The sequence below is a fragment of the Pseudopodoces humilis genome, chromosome 6 (assembly GCF_049639895.1).
Source record: "Pseudopodoces humilis isolate 2021_Gansu_Grassland_sample_001 chromosome 6, ASM4963989v1, whole genome shotgun sequence".
In the NCBI taxonomy this organism is placed as follows: Eukaryota; Metazoa; Chordata; class Aves; order Passeriformes; family Paridae; genus Pseudopodoces; species Pseudopodoces humilis.
Window position 1 is genome coordinate 899,036 of NC_142205.1, and position 16,521 is coordinate 915,556.

Sequence of the window (16,521 nt, forward strand, 5' to 3'; positions counted from 1 at the left end):
TGGGATGGGATGGGATGGGATGGGATGGGATGGGATGGGATGGGATGGGATGGGATGGGATGGGATGGGATGGGATGGGATGGGATGGGGAGAAGAGAGAATATAGGGATGGGATGGGATCGGAGAGCAGGGGACAGTGGGGATGGGGTGGGATGGGATGGGGAGCACAGGGAAGGCAGGGATGGGCAGTGCGAGGTAGAGGAGGCAGAGGAGGGGCAGGGGAGGCAGAGGGAAGCAAGAGGAGGCCGCGGGAGGACGAGGGCAGCCAGGAAGAGTCAGAGGAGGCACAAGGAGGCCGGGGGAGGCACGGGAGGTAGAGCCAGGCAGGGGAAGACAAGGGGAGGACAGGGGGAGACGGGGCAGGAAAGGGAGGCAGGGGCAGACAGGGGAGGAAGGGGAGGCAGAGGAGGCAAAAGGACGCAGAGAGCGCCCGAAAAACTGGACTGGAGCCGTTCCCGCAGGCGCACCGCGAAGTTGTGGCAGAGGGGCTCCGGCTGCGGGGGAGGTTTCCCTCCGTCTTTAAAAAAACAAAACAAAACAAAATTTTAAAAAATTAAAAACTCCTCATTTTTTCTTCTTCTTTTGGTTTTCTTGTTTTTTCTCTCTCTTTTTTTTTTTTTTTCTTTCTTTTTTTTTTTTTTTTTCTTTTCGCGATTTCTATGACAGCCCCAGCCCTGGCCGCAGCGGCGAGCGGAGCTCCGGCCCTCGGGGGGAGGACAGGTGAAACCTCCCCCGCCTCTCCCGCCCCCCGCGCAAGCTCCGCTCCCCTCCGCGTAACCCTTTCCCAAGGCAGGAACTTCCCCCGGCCGAAACCTCCTTCCCACGGCTCCGATCCCGCTCCGGGAGCCAAAACCCGAAATGTCCGAGCTCGCAAGAAGTGGCGATTGGAGCCGCTGAGCCCCGGCTCGGGGGGATGCGCGGGCGCGCAGCCCCTGCGCGGGCCGCTCCCGAGTTCACTCCGCAGTTTGGCTCTGCTCGGAGTTTTGTTGGCCCGCGGAGGCGGGGGCCAGCCCTCCCCTCCCGCACAAAGAGGGTTGAAAGTCTATTTTCCACTTGGCTGGATCGAAATACTCCGCGCGGGATCCTTCCCCCCGCGGAGAGGAGAGCGCTGCTGCGCGCCCGCGGGCTCTGCGCGGACGCGCTCCCGCAAGAGCCTGCGGGAAGAAGGATGGGGGGAGGAAAGGCAAAATTACACGAAATCCCAGAGAAGTGAAAGCCTAAAATTGGAGCGAGAGCGTCGGCAAAGCGTTTGTGAATTTTATTTTCATTTCCGCAAGAGAAAGAGAGAGAGAAGGGGGAAAAAATAATCGATATTAAAAATATTTTATAAATTGATTTAAAAATATATATTTCCTGGTTTTATTTTTATTTTTTTTTAATAGGAAAAGTGGAAATAAAGAAGCGGAGTTGGGTGAGAGAGCTGGCGGAGAGGGCAGCGGGAGCGGAGCGGGGAACACCCGCGGAGGAACGGGGATGGGAAGAGATGGGAAGGGGAAAGGATGGGAAGGGAAAGGGATGGGAAGGGGAAGGAGAAGGGGACGCGGGCTCAGCTCGGCTCAGTCGCGGAAACTGTGCCCGGCTCCGGACCGTTTGTGGAATTTCATTTAAATCAATTTAATCCAATTGAATTCAATTTAATTTCCTTTTTTTTCTCTTTCTTTTTTTTTTTTTTTTTTTTTTTTTTCCCCGCGACCTTTCTCTGCCCCCGGGGCCGGCCTGGGGGGATCCGCGTCCCCTCCGCCCCTGCCCTGCGGCGGCCGCGGGTGAGGAGCGGGCGCTGCGGGATCCGCGGCCCCGGAGCGCGGAGCGGGGCCCAGATTTCGTTTCGTGCGGATCTCCCTCGATTTCAGCATCTTCTGAGGGAGAAAAATGGGAAAGGGGGCCGGGCTGCGGCCGCTTCCCACGGGATCCCCGCCGCCGGCATCTGCCCTCGGTGCCCCGGCTCCACCGGGAGGTTTTCTGTGAGAGAGCAGCTTCGGTTTGGGGGTGAATCGTCCTCTCGGGAATTTATAAATATTTCACCTGATTTTGGTTTTTTCCCTCAATTGGCCCCGCTGGTTTTCAGTCCCGGCTCAGTGTCCAGGCGAGGCTGCTCGGATGCTCCGAAGGGAACCGGGGAGCTGCTACGCTGAAAGCCACCGAGAACTCCCAAATTTATCTTTAAATTTCTGTTTCCCCTCTGCTCTCCCAGGCCTGCTCCCAGCTCCAGGATAACTCAAGCAGGATTTGTATCCCTTCGGAAACAAACCCGGACCCGCCGAGCGGGGACCTTGCTCGGGCTGGAGGTGCCCCTGGTTTCCCGAGAGGAAAACTTTGTCCGCGGAATGCCCAGGAGAGGGGAGCCGGGATGGATTCCTTCCCGCTGGATTCCGGCCGGGAGCAGCTCCGGGAAGGGAAAAAAAGGCATTTTCCTTTTGAACGAAAGAGCCGCCGGCAGTGCGAGCGCAGGGGCCGGGCAGGGGCGGCTGCACCGCGCTCGGGGGCGCCGGGGAGGGAAAGGGGGATCCGGGAAATCCAACCCAGGGGGGATCCCGCAAGGAGCAAACGGAAGAGGAGGGAAGGAGAGGGAGAGAAGGACAGCACAGACACCCAACAGCGGCCGCGGGTCATTTCTGGGCTGTCCGGGGTGGCACAGGGCCAGCGCTGTACCCGTGTCCATGGGCACTCAGAGCCTCCCGTGGCGGTGGCCGGAGCGGGCGGGGTCCCCGGGACCCCCGGCAGGTGCTGTCCCCTCGTTAATCGGTAACGCCACCATCAAAGGGCACCGTGCGGAAAATCAGCGCCGGCCCCGAGTGAGGCCGAGGGCTCGGCTCGGCCGCCACGGTAAAAGTTGACCAGACTTCAAAGCGCTGCTTCATTTCCTCCTCTTCCCCCGGGCACAGCTCCTGCCCGGCCCGGATTCCTTCTCATCGGCCATCGAGGGCGGCCCTGAGGGGCACAGGGGGGAAATGGGGGCCTACTTAGGGCAGGGAGGTTCAGGAGGTCCTTCCCCTGCTTCCTGGGCTTTTATTTTATTTTATTTCTTTAATTTTCTTTGGTTCGGGAATATTCTGGATTGGAATAAATTGCCCTGAAGCCAGCAGATGCCAGCAGGTGATTCCTGTCACCTCCCTCAGTGTCCTCTGTGAAGGTGATTCTGTCAAGTGGTCCATGGAGGGATGGAGGGATGGATGGATGATGGATGATGGATGGATGGATGGATGGATGGATGGATGGATGGATGGATGATGGATGGATGGATGCATGGATGGATGATGGATGGATGATGGATCACAGAAACACAGGATTAGAATATCCTAAGTTGGAAGGGGCTCACAGGGATCGCCCAGTCCAGCTCCTGGCCCTGCACAGGACAGCCAAACAATCCCACCCTGCACCTGATGGATGGATCCATGGAAGGATGGATGTTTGGGTGTTTGGGTGGATGGATGGATGGATGGATGGATGATGGATGGATGGATGGATGGATGATGGATGGATGGATGGATGATGGATGGATGGATGGATGGATGGATGGATGGATGGATGGATGGATGGATGGATGATGGATGGATGGATGGATGGATGATGGATGGATGGATGGATGGATGGATGGATGATGGATGGATGGATGATGGATGGATGGATGGATGGATGGATGGATGGATGGATGGATGATGGATGGATGGATGGATGATGGATGGATGGATGGATGGATGGATGGATGGATGATGGATGGATGGATGGATGGATGGATGATGGATGGATGGATGGATGGATGGATGGATGGATGGATGATGGATGATGGATGGATGGATGATGGATGATGCATGGATGGATGGATGATGGATGGATGGATGGATGATGGATGGATGGATGATGGATGATGGATGGATGATGGATGATGGATGGATGGATGATGGATGATGGATGGATGATGGATGGATGGATGGATGGATGGATGATGGATGATGGATGGATGGATGATGGATGGATGATGGATGGATGGATGATGGATGGATGATGGATGGATGGATGGATGATGGATGATGGATGGATGATGGATGGATGGATGATGGATGGATGGATGATGGATGGATGGATGGATGGATGATGGATGGATGATGGATGATGGATGGATGGATGGATGGATGGATGGATGGATGGATGGATGATGGATGGATGGATGATGGATGGATGATGGATGATGGATGGATGGATGGATGGATGGATGATGGATGGATGGATGATGGATGGATGATGGATGGATGGATGATGGATGGATGGATGGATGGATGATGGATGGATGATGGATGGATGGATGGATGGATGGATGATGGATGGATGATGGATGATGGATGGATGATGGATGATGGATGGATGGATGATGGATGGATGGATGGATGGATGGATGGATGGATGGATGGATGGATGGATGATGGATGGATGGATGATGGATGGATGATGGATGGATGATGGATGGATGGATGGATGGATGATGGATGGATGATGGATGGATGATGGATGGATGGATGGATGGATGATGGATGGATGGATGGATGGATGGATGGATGGATGGATGATGGATGGATGGATGGATGGATGGATGATGGATGGATGATGGATGGATGGATGGATGGATGATGGATGGATGGATGGATGGATGGATGGATGGATGGATGATGGATGGATGGATGGATGGATGGATGGATGATGGAGGGATGGATGGAGTTTATAGGATCAGGCTGACTGAGGGAAGATCCCACCCAAGTCTAGGAACAGGAAGCCACCCAGACCCCCCAGTTCCAGACTGGGAGAGGCCATTCCAGCAGGGAAGGGGCTGCTTGGTTCCCACTCCCCTCCACAGGCTCTCACTGGTTTTTCCATGGGGCTGCATCCCCACTCTGGTCTCCTAACGCTGCCCAGGAGCGGTGGGATCTGCTTGGCAGCTCCTGGCTGGGCTGGGGGCACACACAGGGGTCCTGAGGGCCCTTGGAGGGGACAGGGCTGTGGCTCTGGTGGCTGCAGCCACGTGGGAACAGGAATTCTGAGCCTGCAAAGCCAACTGGATCTGACAGCCAGGTCCTGGTAGATGTTGAACATCCAGCTCCTGATTTGATCATCTCCAGCCTGGGAACACCTCCAGGGGACTGAGCCCATGGCCCTGAGAAAGCCTTTCCAGGAGTGATGACACCCCAGCCCTTGGTGGCCTGGGCTTCCCCTGGGACTGGGACAGGGACAGCTCTGGTCACTCTGTGTCCAGCAGTGACACAGCACAGGGACAGCTCTGGTCACTCTGTGCCCAATGGTGGCACAGGACAGGGACAGCTCTGGTCACTCTGTGTCCAGCAGTGACACAGGACAGGGACAGCTCCGGTCACTCTGTGCCCAGCAGTGACACAGGACAGGGACAGCTCTGGTCACTCTGTGCCCAGCAGTGACACAGGACAGGGACAGCTCTGGTCACTCCTGTCCAGCAGTGACACAGGACAGGGACAGCTCCAGTCACTCCTGTCCAGCAGTGACACAGGACAGGGACAGCTCTGGTCACTCCTGTCCAGCAGTGACACAGGACAGGGACAGCTCTGGTCACTCCTGTCCAGCAGTGACACAGGACAGGGACAGCTCCGGTCACTCTGTGCCCAATGGTGGCACAGGACAGGGACAGCTCCGGTCACTCCTGTCCAGCAGTGACACAGGACAGGGACAGCTCTGGTCACTCCTGTCCAGCAGTGACACAGGACAGGGACAGCTCCGGTCACTCCTGTCCAGCAGTGACACAGGACAGGGACAGCTCCGGTCACTCCTGTCCAGCAGTGACACAGGACAGGGACAGCTCTGGTCACTCTGTGCCCAATGGTGGCACAGGACAGGGATTTTGGGAAAGCCATCCAAACCCCATTAGTGAAAAGTGCTGGGCAGAGTTTGGGCACTTGGGGACATTCCCCTGGCCTTGTGCCTGACCTTGGGGACCCCGTGTCCCCTGCTGGGCTGTGCTGAGCTGCTTCTCCCACCGCAGGGCCCATGGAAGGCTCTGGAACAGCCGGATTTGGGGTGTCCTGCTGACAGGACTGGTGACAGCAGCCCTGGTGCCGCGGGGACCTGCAGCACACATGGCTCCAGGGTGGCATCAGTGACATGGGGGACAGTGAGGGGACACGGCCCTTCCCGGGCTCTGGGAATCCCTGGAATCTCCACAGTGAAGGTCCAGCCCAGCCCCCAACCCCAACCCCACTTTGGGTGCTGGGCCCTGGGGTGACACTGCCATTGCTGTGTGACACTGCCATTGTCATGTGACACTGCCATTGTCATGTGGCACTGCCATTGCTGTGTGGCACTGCCATGGCCTGGTGACACTGCCATGGCCTGGTGACACTGCCATTGTCATGTGACACTGCCATTGTCATGTGACACTGCCATTGCTGTGTGACACTGCCATTGTCATGTGACACTGCCATGGCCTGGTGACACTGCCATTGCTGTGTGGCACTGCCATGACCTGGTGACACTGCCATTGTCATGTGACACTGCCATTGCTGTGTGACACTGCCATTGTCATGTGGCACTGCCATTGCTGTGTGACACTGCCAATGCTGTGTGGCACTGCCATGGCCTGGTGACACTGCCATTGCTGTGTGACACTGCCATTGTCATGTGACACTGCCATTGCTGTGTGACACTGCCATTGCTGTGTGGCACTGCCATTGTCATGTGACACTGCCATTGCTGTGTGACACTGCCATGTCCTGGTGACACTGCCATTCCCATGTGACACTGCCATTGCCCTGTGACACTGCCATGTCCTGGTGACACTGCCATTCCCATGTGACACTGCCATTGCCCTGTGACACTGCCATGTCCTGGTGACACTGCCATTGCCCTGTGACACTGCCATGTCCTGGTGACACTGCCATTGCCCTGTGGCACTGCCATGTCCCGGTGACACTACCATTCCCGTGTGACACTGCCATTCCCATGTGACACTGCCATTGTCATGTGACACTGCCATGCCCTGGTGGCACTGCCACACACTTAAGCGTGTCCCCAACACTTCTGGGGACAGTTGCTGATCCCATTAATGTCCCCCAGGCTCTCCCACCAGGGCCATCAGGTGTTCCCTCAGAAATGTCCTTCCAGCAGGGCAGGGTTGTTGTTTTTCCAGCAGAAACAGGCGAGCTGGGGGATTTCCCTGCAGGAAATCGCACACCCGGCCCCGGGAGGCTCGGGGAGCTCCTCTGGGTGGCCCCGGAGTGTCACCCTCAGCTCCAGCAGGGAACATTCCCTGTGAGCAGGGCCTGGAACGCGCCAAGAGAGGAGCTGCGGCCGCTTGGACCCCGGGGAGTCTCCCCAAAACCCCGAGGGGACCTCACAGCGTCCCTTCAGTGGGGATCAGCGGACCCGGCTGCCATCCCACATCCCCAAAATCCCACAGCATGGCACCGGGACACTGCAGCAGCCACCTACAAATGTCACTTGTGGACACCAAACTTCCCAGCACGGCAAAACCGCTGCTGGGAAATTCCTCCTTTCCCACGTGGAGAATTCCCCTGTTGGAAGCACCTGGACAACTCCCATGGAAACACCTGGGGCTGCTTTCCCTGCGGCACCAGGAAAATCCACCTGGAAATCACTTCCAGCTTTGGGGACACTTGGGGACACCGCAGAGCAGGGGGGGTTGACTCCAATGCTGGCGCTGCCCCCAGCCAGGGAGGAAAGGCTCTTTTCCAGGAGGTACCGCTGGGTTCTGGTGGATCCTGGTGGATCCTGGTGAAATCTGGTGAATTCCAGTGATCTCCCCCACCCCCAAACCTCAGAATCCACGCATCTCCCTCCCTCTTCCCTCCACCAGTGGTCGGAGGGGGCCCCTGGCTGAGTCATTTATTTATTTTGCCGGTGCCATATGAAAGGCAGCCCCGGGTGTTTCCATACGAGGAGGATAGGTGCTTCCAACACTGACATTCTCCAGGAGAAAAATAGGCAGGAAAGCTCCTGGCGCAGCAGTTTTATTGTGTTAATAAGTTTGGCGTCTATAAGCACCATATGTAAATGACTGCTATAGTGCCTTGCTGCCATTTAACATTATGTTGGGGAGGTGAGCGGGAGCCAAGTCTGCAGCATTTCCATTAATACGCCACGAGCTGCCAATTCCCGAGGGGCTTTTTTTCCCTCTTTTTTTGTTTTTTTATTTATTTTTTCCCTTTTTTTCCCCAAAAAGGGAAAGAGCGCGGCGCCAAAACGCTGCCTCGGACCCCTCCGTTGGGTGGGAAAAAGGGAAATATTGTGCTCATTTCGCCCTGGGGGCGGCTGCAGTGCTGGGAGCTGAGCTGGGAAATCCCGGATTGCTGAGGATCCCCATCCCCGTGGTGGCTGAGCAGAGGGAGAGGGGCACAGCCGCTGCCAACGTGGCTGTGCCAGAGGTGCCAGGAAAAAAAAACAAACCCCGAGGAGCAGGAAAAAAATAGGGGGAAGAAATTGCAACATGAAGCGCCGTGAGTTTCTTCCTCCTGCAAGGAATTTTCAGCGGATTTCTGTTGAATCAATGGTTCCGTGCAGTCATATGGATGGCAGGCTCCCAGCCATTATTAGTGTAAACAGATTTGTGAGCAGTATATTTAGCTGCTCCATATTGCTTTTAGGAAATGTGCACATTTCCATGGCACACACTTCCAGAGGGCCATACCCTGCCACGGCTCGGCAGGTGGGGACGGAGCCGTGCCGAGCCTCCCGAGCTCCCCCCAGCCCGGAGGGAGCCCCGAGGGGCTCGCAGGGCTTTGGGTGCCCTCCCCGCTGGCTGTGCCACCCGTGCTTCGCCTGGAAATGGGAGCTGCAGGGTTCGGCCCGGCCGAGGCCGTGCTGATCCCGCTGGGATGCGGCTCCCGGAGCAGGAGTTGGCAGCAGCAGCGCTCCTGGGGGTGCCCGGCAGGGATTTGGGGCTCCGGGGCTGCCAGACCTGCCCAGAGCTCTGTGCAGCACCCCCAGAGCCGGGAGTGGGGCCAGAGCTCGGGCACTGCTGCGGGAATCCTGTCCGGGAGGGGGGAAACACCTGGGGAATCTGGGATCAGGTGATACAGATATCCAGGGAATCTGGGATCCAGGTGATAGATCCACCTGGGGAATCTGGGATCCAGGTGTTAAATCCACCTGGGGAATCTGGGATCAGGTGATACAGATATCCAGGGAATCTGGGATCCAGGTGATAGATCCACCTGGGGAATCTGGGATCCAGGTGATACAGACATCCAGGGAATGTGGGATCCAGGTGGCACAGCCACCCGGGGGGAACACTGAGATCCAGGTGACACAGCCACCCATCCACCCACGGACCCCTGATGGACACAACCACCCCCAGACCAGGGCAGGATGCAGGTGACACCTCCCCCAGCGTGCCCAGGACACAGCAGCCACATCCCTGCCGTGCCGGGAGGGATCCGGGCCTTTCCTTCCTGCTCCTCCCGAGTGCCCGATCCCGGGAATTCTCCTGCGGGAGACGCCAATCCCGAGCGGGCCGGGGCCAAACCCCAAAAGTGCTGAGAGAAGCGAGCCCAGCTCGGGGTAAAGCCCCCCGAGTCCTGAGGGATGGATCCCTCCCCCTCCATCCTCCCCCGGCCCCCATTTCCCGCAGGAGCCGCATCCCGAGCCCCGCTGGTTCCCACGTGCGGGACAGCGGCAACGGAGCGGGGACAGCGCCGGGAGCGGCCCGGAGGAGCTCTGCTGTGTTCCCGAAATAGCGGCGGGAGCGGCGGGCACGGAGCGGGCACGGAGCGGGCACGGAGCGGGCACGGAGAGGGCATGGAGCGGGGCATGGAGCGGGCACGGAGCGGGCACGGAGCGGGCACGGAGCGGGCACGGAGCGGGCACGGAGCGGGGCATGGAGCGGGGCGTGGAGCGGGCACGGAGCGGGGCGTGGAGCGGGGCATGGAGCGGGCACGGAGCGGGGCATGGAGCGGGCACGGAGCGGGCACGGAGAGGGCACAGAGCGGGCACGGAGCGGGCACGGAGCGGGGCGTGGAGCGGGGCATGGAACGGGCACGGAGCGGGCATGGAGAGGGGTACGGAGCGGGCACAGTGAGAGGCACGGAGAGGGGCACAACGGGCACGGAGCGGGCACGGAGGGGGGCAAGGAACAGGCACGGAGCGGACACGGAGCGGGCACAGAGAGGGGCACGGAGCGGGGCATGGAACGGGCATGGAGAGGGGCACGGAGCGGGCACGGAGCGGGGCACGGAGAGGGGCATGGAGCGGGGCATGGAGAGGGGCAAGGAACAGGCACGGAGAGGGGCACGGAGCGGGCACAGAGAGGGGCACGGAGAGGGGCATGGAGGGCACGGTGGGCACGGAGCGGGGCACGGGGCAGGCACGGAGAGGAGCACGGAGAGGGCACGGAGAGGGGCACGGAGAGGGGCACGGAGAGGGGCACGGAGAGGGCACGGAGAGGGCACGGAGAGGGGCACGGAGAGGGGCATGGAACGGGCACGGTGGCACGGAGCGGGCACGGCCGGGCAGGCTCGGCCAGCGGCTCTCCATGGCTACCCGGCCCCGACTGAGGCACGCGGGCTCCGGCGGCAGATCCGGCCCCTTTCATGCCGCAGAAAGCCGCCACATCGGGGCTCTGCTCTTGGATGTCACCGTCTCCCTCCCGCCGGCGTGAAAAATCAATTAGGAAGAATTAGCGACGTGTCACCGCGGCTCGGGAGGGGACAATCGCGGGGCCCGAACTGCGCACCGAGACGCGGCTGCGGCCCGGAGGAGCCGGCTCTGTCACCGCTGCCCGGCCCCGGAGCCCTGGAGCAGCTACAGCCCCAGAGGAGGGATGCCCAGGCACACGAATCCTTTGGGATGCGGATTCCCAGGCACCCGAATCCTTTGGGATGCGGATTCCCAGGCACCCGAATCCTTTGGGATGCGGATTCCCAGGCACCCGAATCCTTTGGGATGCGGATTCCCAGGCACCCGAATCCTTTGGGATGCGGATTCCCAGGCCGGGCGCAGGGAGCTGGGGGTCACTCCAGTATTCCCTGCCTCGCTTTCTCCAGCCCTGAGCGCGGTTTGGCCGGATGGCAGCTCCAAAACCCGCGGCTCCAGGTCTGGAATGGCTCTCTGGGAATGTAACTCGCACCGTGTCGCCTCTTTTCCCTCCTCTTTCCATGTGCGTGTGTATATATATATAAATCAGAAGGAAAAAAAAATCCCAAACTCTGATTAAAATCCCTTTTTTTATTCACCTGCCCATCTTTCCTGTCTGCATCTCCCCTTCTATCCAAACTCATAATTAATCGCTCAAGGCAAAAGTAATGAATGTTAATTGGCCATCTGTACAAAGACTAATTAAAATCTACCATGCTGGGGATTAAAACATACCTATAGCAACTGCCTGAATTGAGAATGAGACAGAGGAGAGATTGAGAAAACAGCTGAAAGGCTTGTGCAAAACGCAATCTCGCTTAGGTGTGAGATGAGTTGCAGCTCCGAGATCTGAGATGTTTTATTATTAAATTAAAAAAAACAAAACAAAACAAAACCCAAAAAAAAAAAAAAGCCGAAAAAATCCGGGAGGGGGGTGGGAGGGTGGGAAGAAACTTCTGAGCTGAGAGCTGGTTTAATGGGAAGAAAGGCCTCGGGGGATTTCAAAGGAGGAGTGACCCCAACATTTCGCGTCGGGTTTGGAGGAGGATAAAAACTTCCCGCTCCCCTCCCCGCCCGCAGGAAATGTTCGGTGGCGTTTGTAGATTTTTTTAAGGGTTTGTGGCTGTCAATAAAGCGCGCTGGGGACGGGGAGTGGGGAAAGCAGCATCCCGTGGATTTGGGGCTGAGGGATGGGGCACGGCCGGGGCTGTGCCCGCTCTGCCCTTAGCCGCCCCGTCCCCTCCTTTGTCCCAAATCCGCGGCTTTGCAGCTCGGCCGCCCCTTTGTTGGGTTTTGGAAGTTGGGGGAATATTCCCGAACGAAAAAGCGGCGCTGACGATTCCCAGAGCTGCTGTTCCTCCTCCTCTTCCTCCTCCTCCTCCTCCTCGGGGCTGCGGCCCCACGAACCCCCGGTCCCTCCCCGGGGCTGCTGCCGAGCTGGCTCCGTCCCGCCTGGCCCAGGTGTCCCCTCCGGCTCTGGTGACACCGCTGGGGGTGGCAGGAGGAACCCAGGGCTGGAGGGAACCCCGGAGGATGCTGAGATGTGCCAAGGAGCCTGGACCCTCACCCCAAGCAGGTTCCCCAGGCTCAGGGCACCACCGCGATGTGAAAAACTCCGGTTTTTTTAAGTTGAGGAAATCAGAACCGAGCGCTCCGCTGTTTGCGCTGGAAGTCACCGAGCTGCAGGCCAGGGATGTCCCCATCCGTCCCGAACATCCCCTTGTCAACCCCGCATCTCCGGAGCCGCGTTCCAGGGGTGCCGGCTACCCCCGGTCGCGCCCCCCATCCCTGCCGGGGCTTCTCGGGGTGGGCGCGGGGGGAGCCCGGGCACTCCCCGCTGGAGCGGCGGGGCTCTGCAGCCGTGCCGGGAGCTCGGGGCCCTGCCCTTGTTTTCTCAGATTCGGCTGTGTTTACTCCCAACACGAGTGCCCGCCGTGGCCCCATTACGGCGGCTCTGACAGCTCGGCTGACAAGTGCGCTCGCGGCAGGAATGTGAATGCGGCTCCCGGCCCCGCCGCGCCGCGAAACCCGCGCAGAAACCCCCGAGAAACCCGCGAGAAACCCCCGAGAAACCCGCGAGAAACCCCCGAGAAACCCCCGAGAAACCCCCGAGAAACCCCCGAGAAACCCCCGAGAAACCCCCGAGAAATCCGCGCAGAACCCGCAAGAAACCCCCGAGAAACCCGCAAGAAACCCATGAGAAACCCACTCAGAACTCGCTAGAAACCCATGCAGAACCCGCATAGAACCTGCGGGAAACCTGTGCAGAACCCGTGCAAAATCCATGAGAAATCTGCGTGAAACCAGCGTGGAACTCACGCAGAACCCGTGCAGAACCCACGAGAAACCAGCGCAGAACCCGACAGAAACCAGCACGAAACCCGTGGAGAACCCGTGTGAAACCTGTGAGAAATCCACGTGAAACCTGTGAGAAACCCATGCACAACCCATGCAGAATCCACACAAAACCTGCACAAAACCCAAGCAGAACCTGCGTAGAACCCATGCAAAATCTGCGAGAAATCCACATGAAACCAGCATGAAACTCATGCAGAATCCGTGGAAAACCCGCGCAGAACCCATGAGAAACCCGTGCAGAACCCGTGCAAAATGCATGAGAAACCCGTGAGAAATCCACACAAAACCCTCGCAGAACCCTTGTGAAACCCGTGAGAAATCCACATGAAACCTGAGCGAAACCTGCGAGAAACCCGTGTAAAACCCGCTCGAAACCCTCACGAAACCCGCACAAAACCCGTGAGAAACCCACGCAGAACCCGTGAGAAACCCACACAGAACCAATGCAGAACCCATGCAGAATCCACACAAAACCTGCACAAAACCCAAGCAGAACCCACGTAGAACCCGTGGGAAACCTGCGCAGAACCCGTGAGAAATCCGCCTGAAATCCACATAAAACCCGCTCAAAACCCGAGCAAAACCCACACAGAACCTGCTCAAAACCAGCAAGAAATCCACACAAAGCCTGCTCAAAACCCACTTGAAACCCACACAAAACCCACACAGAACCTGCACAAAACCTGAGCAGAACCCGCGAGAAACCTGCGAGAAATCCGTGCAAAACCCGCTCAAAACCCACGTGAAACCTGCACAAAACCCATGCAAAACCCACTCAAACCCTCACGAAACCCACACAAAACCCACAAAACCCACTCAAACCCTAACAAAACCCACTCAAACCCTCACAAAACCCACTCAAACCTTCACAAAACCCACTCAAACCCTCACAAAACCCAGTCAAATCTTCATGAAACCCACTCAAAACCCACAAAACCCCCACAAAAGCCGCGCAAAAGCCGCGGGCACGGCCGAGCCGAGGAGCCAGCGGCACCGGGAGCAGCCCGCAGGATGGAGCCGGGCTGGGATTGCCGTGGGATCCCCCACGGGGCTGAGCTCGCCCTCTCTGCCCGAGCTCGGCGCTGGGATCCATCAGAGGAGCCCATGGGGATGGCAGCAGGGTGGGAATGATGGGAATTCCTCGGGATTGTCCCGTGCTCAGGGAAGGCCTGAGCCTCCAGCACAGGAGCTTGGTCACCATTTCTGCCTGAACTCAGAGCTGAGGATCCTTCAGGGCCTCCTGGCATCCTAAAGGATCCCAGGGATTCACTGGGATTATCCCGTGTTTGGGAGAGGGCTGAGCCGGCAGCACAAGAGGGGTGGGCACGATTTTCTCGCCCTTTCTGCCTGAACTCAGTGCTGGGACCTTTCAGATCCTGCCGGGATCCCAGCAGGATGGGAATGGCAGGGATTCACTGGGATTATCCCGCACTTGGGAAGGGCTGGCTGGCAGCACGGGAAGGTTTTGAGGATGAGGAGGCAGCACAGGAGGAGGATGGACGTGCCCCGCTGGCCTGGTGGCTTTGACAGAGGAAGGAGACAGCGAGGAGGAGGTTTGGGAACAACACAACGTCCCCAAATCCTGGGGGAGGCACCGGAGCAGCTCAGGCACAGCCTGGCCTCAGCCTGGCGGGAGATTTCATCAAGGAGTGATGGGAACAAAGCGAAACAGGGGAAATTTGGGTCAGTCTTAGGAAGAAATTCTTCCTGTGAGGGGTGAGATCTGGCCTGGGTTGCTCGGGGAAGTTGTGGGTTCCTGTCCAAGGCCAGGCTGGAGAAGGCCTGGAGCAACGTGGGACAGTGGCAGGTGCTGCCCAGGGCAGCTGGCACCAGCTGAGCTCTGAGGTCCATTCCAACCCAAACCATTCCAGGATTCCAGGACTCAGGGAAGGAGGCTCGAAAGGCACCCGGCTGAGCGAGACAGAGTCCAGCTTTGGGGTGGTGTATGGAAAAAACAAGGGAAAACCAATTTCTGCAGCTTTTCCTGCTGGGATGGGGGTGGCTGTTGGTCTGCAGAGCCCACTCCAACCCCAGGTGGGTTTGGTAGGTCCAGACCAGCTCCAGGAGTGATGCCAAAGTCAGGATCCAGCCCTAGGCCCAGCTCAACTCCAGCCCTAATCCCAGTTTGCATCCAGCCCTAGGCCTAGCTCAACTCCAGCCCTAATCCCAGTTTGGATCCAGTCCTAGTCCCAGTTCAGCTCCAGCCCTAGGCCCAGCTCAACTCCAGCCCCAGGCCCAGCTCAGCTTCTTTGCCTGCACCAGCTCGGTGGTTTAATTAACCACAGATCATTTCTGCAGTGCCTCCCTATTAGCCTCCATAGTGAATTAACTAATTACTCATTAAGGCATGGAAGCTCTCTGGGACAGGACACTTCACCACAGGGCTCTGCTCCCTGCTCTGGCCTGGCTTAATCTGTGAGCTCCTCTCTGGCCCAGGGCCCTCGTTACTCATTAATGGGGACCTGACTCATCAAAGGGTTTGGGATGAGGGGACCTCAAGGATCATCCAGTTCCATGGGCAGGGACACCTCCCACCATCCCAGGTGGATCCAATCCCAGTGTCCAACCCAGCCTTGGGCATTCCCAGGGATCCAGGGGCAGCTACGGGAAATCTGGGAATTGCAGCCCAGGCAGGAATTCCTTGCCAAGATCCCAGCCCAATCTCCCCTTTCCCAGTGGAAGCCATTCCCTGGCTCCTGTCCCTGCAGCCCTTGGCCCCAGTCCCTCTCCAGCTCTCCTGGAGCCCCTGCAGGGACTCTCAGCATTCCCTGCATTTTGCCCTTCTCCAGGGGAACATTCCCAGCTCTCCCAGCCTGGCTCCAGAGCAGAGGGGCTCCAGCCCTGGAGCAGCTCCGGGGCCTCCTCTGGACTCTCTCCAGCAGCTCCACGTCCTCCTGCTCTTGGCCCCGGGGCTGGGGCAGCTCTGCAGGTGGGGCCTCACCTGAGGGGCAGAATTCCCTGCACTGCTCAGGCCACCAGAGCCAGGGGACAGCGAGGAGGGGACGTGGCTGAGGATGGGTCACCGTGCCGAGGGTGAGGACAGCCAAGGGGACAGGAGGGGACGTGCAGCGGGTTCAGCTCTCAGGAGGAGGCTGTGAGGACCCTGCCAGCTCAGCAGAGAGGGTTTTGTTGTTCTGACACTCTCAGGCTCGCTCCTGCACATCCCAGCACAGCTCCCAAAAACCCCCAGGCTTGTGGCAGCAGGAGCCCTTCCCTGGGGACTGTGCAGGGTGGGGGACAGGCTGGGCACAGGCTGGGCTGTTTGCTGGCCCAGAGCTCTGGTACTCACCCCAAACAGCCCAGCTCAGCCCTTCTGGCCCCGGGACATCGAGCTCACCTTCCCCCCGAGCTGGGGAACCTTTGGGGGTCCAGAGGAGCTCCCTGCTGAGCCAGGGCCAGCCCGGGGGCAGCAGCCCGGATTTGGGAGGTCAGAGGGTGAGGTGGCTTTCATTTGGGCGGCTTTGGGGGGGATTTAGGGGCTCAGCCCCGCTCCCAACCAGGGAAACAAAACCCAGGCTGGGCTTTGGCTCTGCGTGACCCAGCTGGGCCCGTCCTGGCTCG